The 18,747-nt window shown below is 36.7% G+C and overlaps 1 protein-coding gene across 2 annotated transcripts in view; it reads right to left on the bottom strand.

The window, feature by feature from the left end:
- ATP6V1A (ATPase H+ transporting V1 subunit A) overlaps window positions 1–18,073 on the bottom strand; it is a 53,875-nt gene extending 35,802 nt beyond the window's left edge. Inside the window, exon 1 of one of the 2 annotated variants that reach the window (XM_082655568.1) lies at window positions 17,968–18,073. The gene's annotated coding sequence lies outside the window, so the exon portion shown is untranslated. The remainder of the gene's footprint in view (window positions 1–17,967) is intronic. The other variant, XM_082655569.1, reaches the window with a different exon arrangement.
- Between the last annotated feature and the right edge of the window lie 674 nt (window positions 18,074–18,747).

Here is an 18,747-nt window from a genome sequence, read left to right on the forward strand (position 1 = left end):
TTCTGATATTGGAAAATATGTTTTCCTGGTCCATAAGTTTCAGGCTCCAACCTCTTAACAGTTAAACACTGAGAAACTTTCAAGGATCAGTCCAAGGTACTAGGCTTTCTTGAACATTAAAATTTGCAATTCCCACAGCACTGACATAAGGATACACACACACACACACACACACACACACACACACACATATAGATAATATACTTCTAAAGCTTTTTCATCAAAGCACCCCAATTGCAGAAGAACAAGTAAGCACTAAAGTAATAAATACCTCCCCACCACTTTCCCAGCATCTTGACAGACAACAGGATGTTACAGCAGTCTACTGTAAGCAGCCAAGTTTCTTTGTCTGCTCTTGTATACCCTCTTAATCCAAACAAGTTTTGCCCTCTACATCATCATACACAATGTGTGTTTTACAAGAAAAATATGGAAGTGTTTCCTCCTCACAAATAAAATAAAAATGATAAATTAGGTAGACATATTATATTGACAACTACTGAACAGGGCAAAGCATATAGCAGTTTGATAGACATGGTCATACAACGTACTAATTTGTATCCATTAACCACCCTTCATTGTTATCTATGAAAAGAGTGAAAATAAAAATACCCCACTAAAATCTTCTGCTTCACTACTGAATCCTTATGTATCTATGCGAAAAAGTATAGGCTTTTTTTTTTTTTGGCTGCGCGAGCGGCTTACGGGACCTCAGTTCCCCAACCAGGGACTCAACCCATGCCCTTGGCAGTGAAATCGAGGAGTTCTAGCCACTGGACTGCCAAGGAATTCCCAACGTAGGCTTTTAAAAATGTTAAGACAACAACCTCCCAAAACAGTTTAACTTGCTATAAGCAAATGATACTGCAAGTCAGATTATACTGAAAGTTAATCTCATGCCAAATCTCCATAAGATCCAAACTATCATGATATGATTTAATCCTACATGAAGTTTTATGTGCTATGTAATAACTCCTTTCTAATACGATATGCAGCTATTATTGTTGCTTTCAATCGTTTAAAAAATAAAAGCATGATATTTACTTTAAAAACAGTTGCTTCCGATAAAACAATGTGTTATATGTACCTGCGCTCATAGAGAAATCAACTCGATTATATTTTTAAAATTGGCTTTAGTTGTTGGACTCCTCTTTTAAAGATAAAAAGTAAATGCAATTAAAACCAAGCTTCTGGGGACTTCCCTGGTGGCGCAGTGGTTAAGAATCCACCTGCCAATGCAGGGGACACGGGTTCGATCCCTGGTCTAGGAAGATCCCACATGCCGCGGAGCAACTAAGCCTGTGCGCCACAACTACTGAGGCTGTGCTCTAAAGCCTGCGAGCCACAACTACTGAAACCCACGCACCGCAACTATTGAAGCCCGCACTCCACAAGAAGCCACTGCAATGCGAAGCATGCAAACTGCAAAGATGAACAGCCCCCACTCACTGCAACTAGAGAAAAGCCCACACACAGCAATGAAGACCCAGTGCAGCCAAAAAAACCCAAAAAAACAAAAAAATTCCAAAATTCTAATAGTCACAAACTGTAACCACCCCCCATATTTGTGAAAGATTAAAAAAAAAAAACCCCAAAACAAAAAACCCTGCTGTAGAAGGGGAAAAATCCAGATAGCACAGGCAACCATCAGATCTAATGAGTCACCAGTCTCTCCTCCAAACACTGCAGAACACTGCAGTGGCAAATCACAACACCAGAGGCCCAGTTTGTTCCTTCTGTTTTACAAGATCCCTTACAAATTGCTATTGGTTAATGCACTATACCTAGTAATTTCATTACCCAGAGAAATGTTTTCACTACCAGTCTTGGATGATACAATTGCTGGAGGCAAGGGTAAGGTGTTATGTAAAAGCTAAATACCAAGGTTCTAAGACAAGATTTATTTACATACAAAATCCTTAATTGATACCGGGGCACTTCATTGATACTTAACATAACACTTGGAAATGTACATCCTATCCAACTGACTGAAGACTATCTTTGGAAATAATAGATTTTTTTTTTAAGATGAAGAAGAATCTAGTTGATTAAAAGCAAATACTTATTTTCATACACAGTTTACCTTCTTGGGGAAAGGCATCAAGAATCTAATATTTTTATACTTGCTATAAATTATAACGAAAGTTATAGAATTGGTAGAATTCCAGCTAATAGCACTACCTTATATTCACAGAGTATAGTACACAATCATTTTGTGAAGTACTTTTCTATTCATTTTATTTAACCTACCTCCCTAGCAACACCATTAGAAAGGCTTATGTGTGGGCTTCCCTGGTGGCGCAGTGGTTAGAGTCCGCCTGCCGATGCAGGGGACACGTGTTCGTGCCCCGGTTCGGGAAGATCCCATATGCCGCGGAGTGGCTGGGCCCCTGAGCCATGGCCGCTGAGCTTGCGCATCCGGAGCCTGTGCTCCGCAACGGGAAAGGCCACAACAGTGAGAGGCCCGCGTACCGCGAAAAAAAAAAAAAAAAAAAGGCTTACGTGGCAGATTACTGACTAGCATAACTAGTTCCCCCTTTTTATCTTGTTAGCAAAATCCTAAATTGGCTGAAATTTTGGTAGACACATCAAGGTAATTCCAGGTCCCCTGTCAATGACTGGTTTGGAAATGAGCATGTTATGATGTTCTGACCAATAAGAGGTAAGGCAAAGTCTACTGGGGAGCTTCTGGGAATGATTTCTTTGCTCTTTTAAAAAATACAGGCCATGAAAAACACTTTTTCCCTTGGGATCTGGTCATCTGCGTGGGACATGCAGCCATCTTGGGACCTTGAAAGAAGCAAATCTAAGTAGCCAGGCCACCTTGCTAAGGACAGCAAAACTGAAAGACAGAAAGCATCTGGGTCCCTGTTGCCTTTATAACAAAACAGAAAGGAGAGGATTTCAAGAATAAATATTTTTATATGGTATACATATTTCATAGTGTTATTTTTTTTAAAGGATAGGCCAAAAGGTTAAGAATAAAGGCATCTATAAGGTCATTACTTAAATAGTTCACAAAAAATTACTTGAGATGGACTACAAGGAAATATGCAGACAAAAGTGGGAATCAGAGTAGAGAAGTATGGAAAGATCACAGATGGCAAACTAGACTAACAGAATCAGAAAAAATTTATTCCTACTACAATAAAATTTTTTGAGGGCACACACAGATAACACCCTTTCACTTATTAAAGTACAACTAATCCTGTAAAAGAAACAGTAAAGATAAAAGGTAGGGTGGACAATTAAGCTGGGAATAGAATTCAAATCTTATTGGCTACATATTCTTATGCTTTGATGACAAGCTTATCCATAAACAATTTTGATAGCATTTCTAGAAATAAACAATCACAGATTCTTTTCACTTCAAAATTTTATAAATAAAAGTGAGTTATACTGAGGTGATAATCCAAAGCATTAACCAGAATAACAAAATACTGTATTTAGTGTATAAGTTCTATGGTTTGAAATTTATAGGCTAGAAGCCTATGACCAATGGTAGAACTGTCATATGAACAGACTCAAGTATCCCTGCCTTCAAGGGGCATAAATTTATCATTTTCTTAACTCTCTTCCCTCCACATAGCATGGAGCCTTGCACAGCAGTAACTCAATAAAATGTTCTGATATTAAAAACAGATAAACTACTACTTGTTAAGCACATATCACATTCCAGGCATTATGTTAAAAAATAAACACATCTCATTTAACCTTTAACAACAGTCCTAGGAGGCAGGTATTGTTTGATTACGAAACAGGTTTTGAGACTTCAAGCAACTCGCTCAAGATTAGAGCTATGGAGTGGAGAAGTCCGAATTTAGTCTGATTTTAACATCTAAGCATTTATAATAATAACAAATAATTCAAAAGACCTTATTTAGCCAGTAGCTTTAACCTCTATTATCTTAAAAAAAAAAAAAAAGCCCAGGATGCCTCTTTTCCATTATTAACTGACTCTATGTTAGAATGGCAAAGAATAATATGCAGGCAAAAGGGAGAAGATGAAAAAGAGATGATATAACAGATCATTCACAAACTAAAGAGCAAGTAGTATAACAACCAAGAATTGACTGTTTCTAGAATATCCATCTCCTAAAGAACTAAGATTTTTAAAGAACAACACACAATGCTGTGTTTTATTAATGCCTAGCTTTATAACACAAACATAAATAACTGATAATAATAGTAAAAATAAATTTAACTGTAAAGTAAATGGGCATATTTGGAACTAATAAGAATATTAATGAAAACAGACCCAATATAATTTTGCTACAGGGAATAGTAGTAGAAAATTTCTGGTTAATAGTCTGTCATAAATTTGGAATAATAAATTTACCTGAAACAGTATCTGAGAAATTCCTCTTATTTTTCTTATCTCTAAGACAAAACTTATTAAAGAGTTAAAAGTTATAGTGAAGCTAACATTAATATCCCATAAGACTTCTATGTGAATTTTTACAAGATTTCTTGATTTCAGATTACAAAGAAAAAAACGAGTCACTGATTTTATATTTTAACTTACCAAGAATGTAAACAGCCAAAAAGATAGCTAAATGATACAAACAGTAAAGAAAATAAGCATTTGTTACATACGTCTGCTTAAAATTTATTTTCAGAAGCAATATGCTTATAATTTTTAAAATACCCAAAGAAAAGTCTCACAACTTGAATACTGTTGACTTTGATGTTATTTCCTCACAATTTTTTATATAACTGTAATCAATACTATAATACAACTTGACATATTTTTAATAAGTATCATCTTAAACAGTACAATATTCCATTAAATGGATACCATAGTTTATGTAATAATTCTCTTTAAACTACAGCACCCCACTTTTTGTTATTTATAAATAAATAAATAAATAAATAAATATATATATATATATTTTTTTCGGTACGCGGGCCTCTCACTGCTGTGGCCTCTCCCGTTGCAGAGCACAGGCTCCGGACGCGCAGGCTCAGCGGCCATGGCTCACGGGCCTAGCCACTCCGCGGCATGTGGGATCCTCCCGGACCGGGGCACGAACCCGTGTCCCCTGCATCGGCAGGCGGACTCTCAACCACTGCGCCACCAGGGAAGCCCTTAGTGGTTATTTTGTTTGATGTTATAAATGCTAGAACACCAAATAATTATACAAAGAATAGATAAAATCTTATCTCCATTATTCTGCCTGGTATTATTATTTAAAATTTTACAAACAAATATTAGCTCAAAAAGGCTAAACAGGGACTTCCCTGGTGGTGTGGTGGTTAAGAATCTGCCTGCCAGTGCAGGGGACACGGGTTTGAGCCCTGGTCCAGGAAGATCCCACATGCCGCAGAGCAACTGAGCCTGTGCACCACAATACTAAGCCTGCTCTCTAGAGCCTGAGTACCGCAACTGCTGAGCCCACGAGCCACAACTACTGAAGCCCACGTGCCTAGAGCCCGTGCTCCACAACAAGAGAAGACACCACAATGAGAAGCCTGCACACTGCAACGAAGGGTAGCCCCCACTCGCCGCAACCAGAGAAAGCCTACGTGCAGCAACGAAGACCCAACGCAGCCAAAAATATAAAAAATAATTTATTTTTTAAAAAAAGGCTATAGAACCACACACAGAAATGGACAACTGACTAAAACGGACAATTTTACACAATTAAAATGATGGGCAAGAGATCTTAAGATATACTGCACAAAGAAGACCCATGAATGGCAAATAAATACATGAAAATATGCTTAATATTAGGAAAATGCAAAGGAAAACCACAATGAAATGCCACTCCATACCTAGCGGGGCTAAAATTTTAAAAGACTGACCACAGGAAGTGTTGGTAAGGATGTAGAACTAGAACTCTCACGTACTGCTGGTAGGAATGTAAAATGTACAACCATTAAAAAAACAATCTGGCAGTTTCTTAGAAAGTTAAGCACACACCTATCATATGACCCAGTCATTCTACTCCTTGGTATTTACCCATGAGAAATGAAAGCTTATGTCCAAAGAAAGAATTTTACATGGATGTTCATAGCAGCTTTATTCATAACAGCCAAAAAGCAGAAACAACCCAAATATCTATCAACAAGTGAAGGGATAAACAAATTGTAGTATTTGTGGTATACAGTGAATACTCAGCAATAAAAAGAAATGCATCATTGAAACATGTAAAAGTAAGAGGTAGACACCCCCCCCCACCGCCCTAGGCAAAGGGTTCCATTTATATAAAACTCTAGGAAATACAAACTAACCTATAGTGATAGAAAAGAGATCAGTGGTTCCTTGGGGATGGGCAGTGGGGAGGTATAGAAGGAAGGGATTACAAAGAGGCACGAGGAAATTTCTTTTGAGGGTGATGGATATGTTCACTATATTGACTGTAGTGATGGTTTCATGGGTGTATACATATATCAATATGTCAAACAGTACACTTGAAATATGTTTGCAATTATGTCAATTATACCTCAATAAAACTTTTTTTAAAAAGCACAAAGTATTGACAATATGACTCCTGTAAGGGCATAATGCTTACACAGAATACATCATATTCACTTTTGTTTTTACTTGTCAACTAACAGTTACAGAAGACTACATGATGCTATGTATGCCTATGATGCTAATAAGAGAACCTTAACCCTAGGAACAGCTGAAAACCACCACACAGGCTTTTGTCTGTTTAGAATGAACTAATGTGGCTCTTGATAAGGCTGTGGGCACCCACTTGTCCAGTCAAGTTCGGCAAATCCTGAGAATTTCCAGTCCGTTAACAGCTCAGGAGTATATTAGTCAGAAATGCCTCTAAAGTACTTACTCATCTTTGTTTCAGAACAGGGCTTAATGGCAATATCTTGTGTGAGGATTTAGGAATATTATCTTGAACTGTCGAGCCATGAGGCATGGGGCATAGAAGGGTTTGACCTCCAAGATTCAGGCTCAGCTCTACTATTTTAGATATCAAAGTTGCTACGGTGCAATGATTCATTTGGAGGGTGAAGGTAGAGGGAGTTATTGTCTGTTGTTTTATTCTTCTCTGAGGTAGAAATAGTTTACAATAAAGAATTAATAGTCTTTATCATTGCCTATTTTTAGGTACTTCCCCCACCCTCCTTATCCAACAGCATCTTTGGGTGAGGATGAGATCATATTTAACATACGCACACACCACTGAACAATAGCAGGTACTATAAATCTACATTCAAGCACTGCAGGTGTACCAAGTTGGGACCTGAGCATTCTGTATTTTAATTGTCTGCTTTGGATCACATTGAAGAGTTTGGGTGTCACTTGGCCTATTCTTTGCATTAATAAGAGATACTTTTCTTTCTTGAAACAAATGAAATAGAGGACACTGAACAGAAGTATGTTATATTCAAAATAATTTGTGGATATTGTAACTCATGTTAATAAAGTCCCTCACTGTCTGATTCTGCATTACCTAAGACTAGTACTTATAGAGTGACAACCCATTTTTCACAAGATACAGTTATTCTCACATTTAGCTAGCTATCACACTCTAAATGTTCGTATTAATTGGCAATCTGATTCCCTATGTATTATTTGAGAGCTCTAACATAATTGTTTTGGTTCACAAAATCAGCAACTTTCACAATTATTAACAACTGTAGTATTTTACTTTTAATAACTTACATTCAAACTTCAATTGATAGAATTTCAATGTATGAGTCACATAAACAGCACTTCAAGTTATCTAGAATGTTTTCCATTATTTGAAAGTAACAAAAAGTCATGACATTTGTCAGACCTTGATCTCATACTGACACTGTTAGATACTGATTAGATATGGGGTAACCTATGCTATCACATGATGGTAGGTCACACGTAATTCAGGAATGCTAGAAATTTTAAAGGCATTCAGCTATTCAGCTTCCCTAAGACTCAAGCTAAATGGGCAGATTTTGGCAAAATACTGACGACAAACCTGACCTTCAGTGCATCCCTAAATTGGACAATAATTTGGCAATACCCACCAAAATTCAAAATCCTTTGACCCACCTCTTCCATTTTTAGGAATTTACTTTATGTGTACAAAATGTGCTATTAACAAAATAATCTATTACAGCACTGTTTCTTACAGCAAAAGACTGGAATGTCCATTAATATGGAGACGACGCCTTGAGAGCTGTGGTGTTAAGATAGTAATCTCTGGAAAAAGACTCTCTGGGTTCAACTCCAGAGTCCTATTACTTATGAACTGGGTGACATTGGTGGGCATTTAACCACTCAAAGCCTAAACTGCCTCATCTGTTAAATGGGGATAAAACTAACACCTATCTTATAAGGCTGTTGCGAACTTGCATGATTTAATTCAAGAAAAGTGCCTGATACAGGAGTACACTCTCAAAAAATTGTTGTGTAGGATGATGATGGTACATTAGTACAACTGAATACTAGACTACTATTTAAAAGAATGTGGCATCTTTAACTGTATCAATGTGGAAAAATCTCCAAGGTAACATTGTTAAATGAAAAATGTAAGGCCTGGGAATAACATGACAAGATGCTACCTTTGTGAACAAATACATGAGAAAAAAGAGTAAGGATGGAGAGACGGGGAGAAAACGCACACATGTATGAATATAAAAATTTTACTGTATTTGTACATGTATTATCCATTCAACTTAGTTAAAAATATTGAGTGATTTGATGAGTGCTAAACCAATTAAGCCAAGTGATAAAATTACTATATATAACTAATTAACTGAGTAAAGAGCATAGTAACTAAATAATAATGGCAAATATGTACATGGCTCTTATTATGTAACAGTCGTTGTTCTAATCACTTTTCTTATATTATTTAATCCTCACAACACTTAATGAAATAAATATACTCTTAATATCCTTATTTTAAAGCTGAGAAAAATGCAACAGAGAGACATAAAAGAAACTTCCCCAAAGTCACACTGCTAAGAAGTAACAGAGCCAGGGTTTGAGCCAGTCTGGCTCCAGTACCTACACCCCTAACCTCCTTGCTTGCTATGTTGCCTCCCAACACTACTCTAAAATTACTTTTTATTTACATATATCCCAACTCTTTTCAAAAGGAATTTGTACATTCCTCAAAAAATGAAAAACAGAACTCTCATATGATCCAGCAATTCCACTCCTGGGTATTTATTTAAAGGAAACAAAAACACGAACTAGAAAAGATATATGCACCCCACTAAGTTCACTGCAGTATTATTGACAATAGCCCAGATATGGAAGCAACCTAAGTGTCCATCAACAGAAAAATGGATAAAGATGATGTGGTGTGTGCATACAATGGAACATTAGCTGTAAAAAAGAATGAAATCTTTCCATTTGCAACAACAGAGATGGACCTACAGGGTATTAGTGAAATAAGTCAGAGAAAGACGAATACTGTATGATTTAGTTATATGTGGAATTTAAAAAACAAATGAACAAACAAAACAAAACAGAAACAAAGTCATAGATACAGAGAACAAACAGGTGGTTGCCAGAGGGAAGGGGATTGAGGGAGGAAAGAAACATGTGAGGGAGATTAAGAGGTACTAACTTCTAGTTGCAAAATAAATGAGTCACAGGTATGAAATGTATAGTGTGGGGAATATAGTCAATAAGTATGTAATATCTTTGTATGGTGACATGTCGTAACTAGACTTATTGTGATTATTTTAAAATGTATAGAAATATCGAATCACTATGTTGTATAGCAGGAACTAACATAGTATTCGCTTTAAGTCAATTATACTTTGAAAACAAAAGAGATCAGATTGTGGTTACTAGAAATAAGGGAGCAGGGGAAGGGGTAACCAGATGAAGGTGGTCAAAAGGTACAAACTTCCAGTTATAAATAAGTGCTAGGGATGTACTGTATAACATGATATATAATTACATTACTGAATGTTAAATATGAAAGTTGTCAAGAGAGTAAATCCTAAGAGTCTTCATTACAAGAAAAAAAATTTGTTTAACTTTCCTTAATTTTGTATCTATATGAGAGGATGGATGTTTACCAAAATTACTGTGGTCATCATTTCATGATGTATGTAAGTCAAGTCATTATGCTGTACACCTTAAACTTATACAGTGCTGTATGTCAATTATATCTCAATAAAAATGGAGGGGAAAAATGTGTACAGTTTACAATAAAGAACATATACATGATTAAGTTAGTAAAACTTTTAAGGAAAAGGGGAAACAAAAAATATCAACATGAGAAACAAATACAAATACTTTAAACATATAACAAATCTCACTCTAAAGCAGGGGTCCCTAACTCCTTGGAACCCGGCTGCACAGCAGGTGAGTGGCAGGCAAGTGAGCGAAGCTTCATCTGCCACTCCCCATTACCGCCTGAACCCTCCCCCCACCACTGCACCACCACCACCACCCCACCGCCGCCACCCACCCCGTCTGCAGAAAAACGGTCTTCCATGAAACCGGTGCCAGATGGCAAAAAGGTTGGGGACCGCTGCTCTAAAGCATCTGTTATTTTCTATTACGGCTTTGAATGATATATTAATTTCAGATTCTTAAAAGGACTGAAATCAAGTATTAAGTAACTTAATTTTGCTTCTTTATAGGCATTCTTATTTGAAGCTTTCTAAGGAGAGTTAACGTTGTATTTAGTTTTTTTATTCACCAAAACACAAATGTGGACTTTCCCTTATGCTGACCGTCAAACAATTATGTCAGGTAACAGACTCCATAATTGTGCAATATGCTCTATTATCTCCAAGGCAGAAAACATTTCTGGAGGACTTAATATCCATACCAAAAATAAAATTTGTAACCCTATCTGGTAATGCCTATCACTTTTCTGTACATTTTTAATGACAACTTCTTATTGGATGCCCATGGGTTATCACATACACAAAAAAATTAAGGAGAGTTTATGGAATTAGCAGGGTAATTTATACACTTTCCCCTCAGATACCTAAGTAATTAAGACAAAAAAAAATTTCAGACAATTGCCATTTCTGGCAATTTCAAATGGAATTCTTCCTTTTGTTAATTCCTTCTTTGCCCTAACAGATCTTTTACTTTTAATTAATTAACTTATTAATTAATTAATTTCTGGCTGTGTTGGGTCTTCATTGCTGTGCGCGGGCTTTCTCTAGTTGCGGCGAGCAGGAGGCTTCTCTTCCTCGCAGTGCGCAGGCTTCTGCTGCAGAGTACAGGCTCTAGGCGTGTGGGCTCAGTAGTGGTGGCTTGCTGGCTCCAGAGCGCAGGCTCAGTAGTTTGGCACACGGGCTTAGTTGCTTCGTGGCATGTGGGATCTTCCCGGACCAGGGCTTGAACCCGTGTCCCCTGCATTGGCAGGTGAATTCTTAACCACTGTGTCACCAGGGAAGTCGCTTCTTTTCAAAAAAGGTAGTTTTTTCTAATTACAGAAACACTACATGTTCATTGTAAAAATAAAAACACATAATACAGAAAAGGGTAAGAAAATAAAAACCACCCAAAATGCCCATCCATGTACTGAGGTAACCACTAAACATACACTTTGGTGACTATCCTTTCCGCAATTCAACTTGTACAGATATGCACAAACATGTAGTTTTATGCATGTGTTATTGTGAATACCCTGCCTTTCTTCCTTTGTCTTTCTGTTTTCTTTTGCTTACTTCCTCCTTCCAGTGTTGACAATCATATAGGCATATACAAAACTCATGGTGTTTTTCAGCTGTTTAACAAAAATGGGATCTCGTTACATATTTTTCTCTAAACTTTGCCTTTCTCACTTAAGATACATGATGGATCTTTTTAGGATGTATTTGGAAATCCTTTCGATTCACCAGTATGGATTTAACTTCAATTTTTTTTTTAACTCCTACTTTTAATGGATTTTAAAAACATAAAATCTATAAGTTATACACCAATACCCCTACTGACAGGCATTCCCTTTGTTCCCAGGTTTTTGCTACTTCAAACACTGCTTCAATCGACATTCATGTGAACACTTGCTACTTGCTGGTGTTTTTATTCTAAGGAAAAGAGTCCATACGGTGGGATTGTTGGATGGAAGAATATGTATTTTTAATATTAACAGATATTGCCTGATTGTTTACTAAAAAAACTGTAACAATTTACATCTCCACTAGCATTTTATGAGAAAATCCTTTACCACTAGCGGTAGGTTTACCACTTAATTTCTGCTAATCAGAAAAAAATTTTTCATTGTTAGTATATTGATTACTAGTGAAGTTATACATCTTTTCATAAGTTTGTTGAATGTCTGGATTTCTCTTCTTGAAGTTCTGGTCATATGCTTTAGCCATGTTTCTATTATGTGGACTTTTTCTTAATATGTAAAAGTTCTGACAAATGTTAACTCTATCTGTTATACATATTTCAATTTGTTTTCAATCTGGCTTTTGTCCTCTATTTTTGCCACTGAAAAATTCTTCATTTCTATGTGTTCTCATACACCTATGTTTACTTTTATGACTTTCAGATTTCCTATCTTGGTTTAAAAGGTCATCACTACATCTAGATTGTATATATAAAAAAATTTTAGGAATATTTTTAATATTTTAAATATTTAAGTTTTTAATCCATCTTCAAACTAGTTTCTGCATATGCTGCAAAGTACTGGCTCAAGTTAATTTCTTCCAGACAGACAAGCTGTGTCAGTTACATTTACTATATATGTCCCCGTTTTTCCCACTGGATTGAAATATCACTTCACCATGTATTAAATTATTTTATATGCTGGGATTTACTTCTGCTTTTTAAAATTCTGCTGAGCTTACAGAGGCCTAAAAACATACCTGCACCTATAAACTTAAATAACGTATTCAGTTATCTGGATAAGTCAAAACATTTTCACTTAGGATATCCAAGTAATTAAGAAGAAATCATCATTTAAATGCCTAATTCTCCATACCAAATTAAAAAATTATTGCCCAAAGCAATAAACAGTGATTGTAGGAACTCAAATAGAAATTTTAAAACTTTCTTAAATCTCCTAATCTAAGATGACTTATTTTGATGCATTTCTGTCCATCTTTTTCAATATGTATATACAATTACTACACATACAGTTTCTGTATCATGCCCTTTCTTCAATTTTATAAGTGTTTTCTAATTTAGTCTTCTCTATTTTATTGTTAAATAAACACTTAAAAGAATTAAACTAAGAAATAACTAAAACAAAACAAAGTCTGGTTGTTTTTCATTGCTCAAGCACATGTGCAGCTCTTCTGCATTATATCATGCATTACCCGTTTTACTTTCAATGAAATAAGCTTAACTATTTTTCAGAAAAGAAATAAAACATGGCATGCTGTTGATATAATTTTTAAAAAGGTTTGTCAACGAAAGAACAATGGTTTCTACAGATAGCATTAAGATTCAGAAAAAGTGAAAATTTTATTGTAGTAACTAGTCATAATATTGACACCAAAAAAATAGCAACAAAAAAAACACAGGTTAAATCTCAAAATATCTATGAAATACCACCAATTTTGAAGGCTAAGTGCAGTTGTGAAATTTATTAAACAGAGCTAACTACAAACAAATGTAAAGGGGCGTTTCAAAAAAATTAATCATTAAATAATTTTATTCACAGTAGTAACTAATTCTAAAGATGACTTTAATAGTTACAGGTAAAAATAAAGAGTTATTACTATGAAAATATACATCTATTTCAGCTATCTTTATAAACACACACACAATGTATATGTATTTACTATACATATAATATGTATATACTATATATATATAAAATAATACACTTATATAAACCGAAGTCACTTTCAGTTCACAACAGGAAACAAAGAAAATAGTAAAATTTTAAAGTCTCTACAGAAAAATTAAATGGAAAATATGGTTATTGATCATAATTTATTTCACTATAATAGAAAACTTGACATTAAAGACATTAAATATTCAATAATCTCTTAATAAAATCTTTCCTTAGAACAAATGAGTTATTTTTTTCAGGACTAAGGTGAAACATAAACTCATGATAGCTACACTTCAATTATTGTTTAATTTACTGATATTTTCCAATACAAAACCACTAAACCTTGTGAATCGTCAACCTAGGAAGGGAAAAGTTTTACTCTAGTTCACGTCTCCATTGTGTTCTCTATATTCCTATGTCTACTTCAAATGAGGATAAAAATAAGGCATAAAAACAGTTAGAATAAAAGGCAGAAATTTTAAATATAAGCTAAACTCAAAAGTTCCACCTCTGTAGGGTGGTGTAATTTTAATATATTTCTATAATCCTGTGTAGGGATAATAATTTAGAAATACAATACTTCCTTAAATTGATTCTACATATTAATGATCATGAGCTCTGGAAAATCTTTATATAGAAAATATTAAGTCACTGCAGTTGCCAAAATAATAGACTTTATGTTGATATTTCTTAGCTCCTATTAATAAATCTATTTTAGAATCTTTGCTAGAAGTACATTTTTCTTGCTATTTTTTGGTAATAAGCCTCATTTCAAATTCTACTCTTTACTCCATACCCCAAACTTGTTGCTCAATTTTATAGGATATCTAAAAGTCTCCTGTAGAAATTCAGTATATAAAATCAAACTAGGTATCAGCAAAGTTAATTATTTAAACGTACAAAGTATGTACTAGGCCCTCTGCATCATGATCTAATTTAATAGCATCTATGGCATAGATTTAAACACGAGGAAATTTAAGCTTAGATTAAGTAAATTGTCCAAAGTCACACAGCTTAAATAAATGGTAAGGCCAGACTTGAACCCAGGTCTATAGGATCAGGAAATACCACTTAGTTTTAAAAATACTTTCACATAGATTACCTAGGGTTTATCTCACTTGAAATCATAATACCCTTGATAGAAAGGTTCCTAAGTATCAAACCATAAGCCCCCACCCCCAACTTTACTTAAAAGCATATAGCTAAAGTGGCAGTACTTAATGATGATTTTCTGACTTTTAGTCTAGTGCTATATCACGTGTAGCCTGTACAGTGCCCCTTTTTTCAATAAACACAACTCACTCCTCTTCCCTTCCCTATCATGCAAACACATATGTTGTGAAAATAAGTTGATCACTACATTAATAAAGTCCATCTGAGGTTTATATCTATTCTATTGACCATGATTTGGATGGTTACTATTAACAATTTATATCTTAAAGCTAATACCTAGTGCATAAACTCAGTAGGAGCTATGATCTGCAAGAACTTTAAAAGTAGTTTAATCTCCCTGTCCAACTGTCAAACACTCATTCAATGAACAATTTATTTAATGCCTATCAAGTACTTCTGCATCCTGGTACTAAAGACACAACAGTAGAGACACTGTCCTTGAATTCCTAGGAGCTTTACAGTTTACTAAGGAACAGCCCAGCAAACAGTAATTAAATACAACGTGCTAGAAATGAAAATAGAATAGAAAATATTGTGTAGTAGTCTATAGAAGTTAGTGCCTAGTTCTGCCCACAGAGGAAGAAAGCATCTTGGTGGTGGCCATAATCTACAAAGGCAGTGACATATAAGAAAGACCTCAGAGTAAGCACACAAGAGGTGTCAGGGACCCGAACACAAAAACCCCCGTGTGCCATTTAATGTTGGACTACAGCACAATTCTCTAATGAATGTTAAGATTTGTACATATAGGGAATTCCCTGGTTGCCCAGTGGTTAGGACTTCGTGCTTTCACTGCCGGGGGTGGGGGGGCCAGTTCAGTCCCTGGTCAGTGGTCAGTGGACTAAGAACTAAGATCCCACGAGCCACGTGGCAGGCCAAAAAAAAAAAAAAAAGATTTCTGCATATAATATTCATAGATTGATAAAAAGCTCGTCTCAGAAATGGTTTCCACACTTCACATCACTTGTTTGTGTGTGTAAATCGAGTATAACGTCAAAGCTCTTTTTCAAATTCAACTTTAGTAGCAATTTAGTCACCAATTCCTGCTGCCAATCTTCCAGATTTCATTAGTGGTCTAAATTATTGCTTTTGCAAGTTCCTTAAAATCAGGGGAACTGTGAAGTAAAATTGCAAACTCATTCAACCTCTTTCACATTGACATTTTCTCCTCTAGTGCTCAATCCTTTTTAGCCTGTTTTCTCTATTCCATTTTGGTCTCATCCAGACAGGACTGGTTTAGACTTCAAGAACTCCTGTTATTTGGTGGAATGTTACCTGGGCAATGAAGCAACACTGCTTACATTTTTCTCTCCTCTAGTGATCAGGGAACCTCACTCTGGAGCAAACTAATGGATAAAACTATATTTATATCGGTAGCAAGCATACCGATACTTAAACATCTCAAACAAATTAGTGCTTTTGTCCAATATAAGTTATATGCACAAAATGCTAAAACTGTAAATCATAACAGTGGCCTTCATCATTACTTAGAGAAAGCAAAAAAGATTTTTAAGGTTATGTTTTCTAGTAACGAGCATCAATAAGCGAGTTTCTCTATTTTGAACTTACTATAAAACATTTTGTTAAATTGATGTTACTCTAGAATTTTAACTTCCCCCTTAACAAAATAAGACCAGTTTATTGCAGAGAATTTGGAAGATACCAGAAAAACAAAAATAAGTCATTCATACCCACCACTCAAAGATAATGATTCCATCTTCCTCATTTTTCAGTTGTCTTTTTAATGGATTCTTCAATGACATGGGTTAGAAAACTCTAAGGTTTAACTAAGAATATAATTTTTTCAGATTAAGAAAAAGTGTAATTTAAATTTAAAAAATCAGATTTGTAATTTCTGTAAGGCCTTTCAATTTAAAAGAACCAAGGGACTTTGAGTTTGCAGTATAAACAAGAGTTTAACCCCAAACAGAAAAACACTCTTCCCTAAGGCACATTGTTTGGGGTCAAAACATTGGTTACTATATTACATGTGAAATGGGAGTACACTGGGTTGGGCAAAAACCTAAACAATCTTTTCTGCACTTTCAGAAAATACTGTTCATCAAAATCTGAAGAGGTCACCTGGACTTTTACAAATGGGGAAAGCTAAGGAGGGATACAAATGCTACTTAACATAAATTTACCACTAGTCAAGGAATTGACTGGGAGTGGCAATTACGTAGGATTTTAGGGAGAAATGGCAAGAGGATGTCAAAGGCAGAAAATATGAAGTCAGCAATATCTCAACTTAACCTCCTTACCTTTAAGTTTATGGTCAAACACATTAGTTTAATTATCTTTCCAGCCCAATTAGTTTCTTAAGAATTACTTCCCTTTCAGGGAGGTCACTTTTCCATAAGCTAGCCTGGGTCTCCTGCAGATCATGACACCGCAACACCATCTTTCAACGCCTCCCCATTCAATCTAGACTGTCGCATTACCAACACCTCCTGTTTTGAAGGTAGTATATATTTATTCTTTCAACTGTCCTCTCCTTTTCTGCACCATTAAGTCAGAGAAGAGAAAGGTAAACGGCCACCTTTTACCCTTCCAGATCCATTCAAAGCTTGTGGACATCTATAAAACGCCTCTCGCAGGGATGTTAAATAAAAGCTAAGAATTAACTGAAAATGCACATTCGGAAGCAAGATTTACAGTGACACCGCAGTGAGGGCCACATCGGTGACATTCTCTCCCAAGCCGGTCTCACAGGAGACGCCTCTGCCTCCGGGGTTTTTCCTATCTCCCCGCTCCCCAGCCCCGGGCTGAAGGTAAAGACTTTACAAGGCCTCTGCCAAAGAACGGGGGATTGAGACCTGGAGGCTACTGCAGACCCCGAAAAATGCCTGAACCAATCCCACTACCCGAAGCCCCAAAGACTCGAAAGGGGAACCATAATGGCGGCACTCACCCCCCAGCCCCGGGAAGCGTGGACATGTGAACTCCTAGGTTGCAGGGGCGACCACATTGGGGGAGCGGGTGTCAAGATAACTGGAGAAATGAGATCGCCGGTGCAGGATGACAGCGGGGGGAAGCCCGGGACAGCAGAAGCCACCATTCACACTCTCTCTTCTCTTCATCCTCTCACCTCTTCTCTTCTATCCCAACCAGCCGCCGGTTACCGGTCGCCACTCACCTGCCGGGGCGCGAGGTCCAGAAACTGTACCGATCACCTACCCAGAGGCTCTGTCACTGTGGGAGGGGAAGCCTTCAGCTGCAGAGGGGGGCGGGTCTAGACAGTCACGTGACCCCGGGCTCCGCCCTGTTCTCCCCAACCGGGCTTGCTGCATCTCCGGCGCCTGTATTTTTGCGGATCGTTTGAACATTAATTTTCTTGCGATTAGATTTTAGGACTGCAAGAACAAAACAAAAATGTCCGCAAAGATTATGTTGTAAACTGCAACGTAGAAGGCGTGGGTGGAACGGGCTAAAGTGCATTGCTAAGGAAGTGACGTTCACGCAGTGGTCTCGGGGCCGGAAATGGAGATAAAAGTTCCGCCCCCCTGGGGCCCGCCGGCAAAATCCCAGGCTTATGGGTTTGGGGCCATCACGTGATATCGAAACCGAAACGTGCTGGACGGAAGCCAAGTTATCCGGCCAATTGTTAAATACACCTATTTGTCTTAAAAGCACTAATTTACTTAAGTCTCCCACAGGCTTCTTTACATTTAGAGGAACCAGCTTTATAAAATCTTATTAGGAGACAGGAGCGTTTGAAGGTCATACTGGAGACTACCAGCTAGGAAGACCAGGGTCGGGGAAGACTGATCTTGTTGAAGTGGGAGAGGTGAGGGAGGGGTGGAAAAATCTGGCTTTTACCGCCAAGGCCTACCCGGCAAGCCCCACAAGTTGCGTTGTAAGATATGGGAGGAGGAAGATGACGCCGGAAGGCAGAGCCCAGTAGAAAGATGGAGGT

This window comes from Grampus griseus (assembly GCF_964374135.1).
Source record: "Grampus griseus genome assembly, chromosome: 5".
Lineage (NCBI taxonomy): Eukaryota > Metazoa > Chordata > Mammalia > Artiodactyla > Delphinidae > Grampus > Grampus griseus.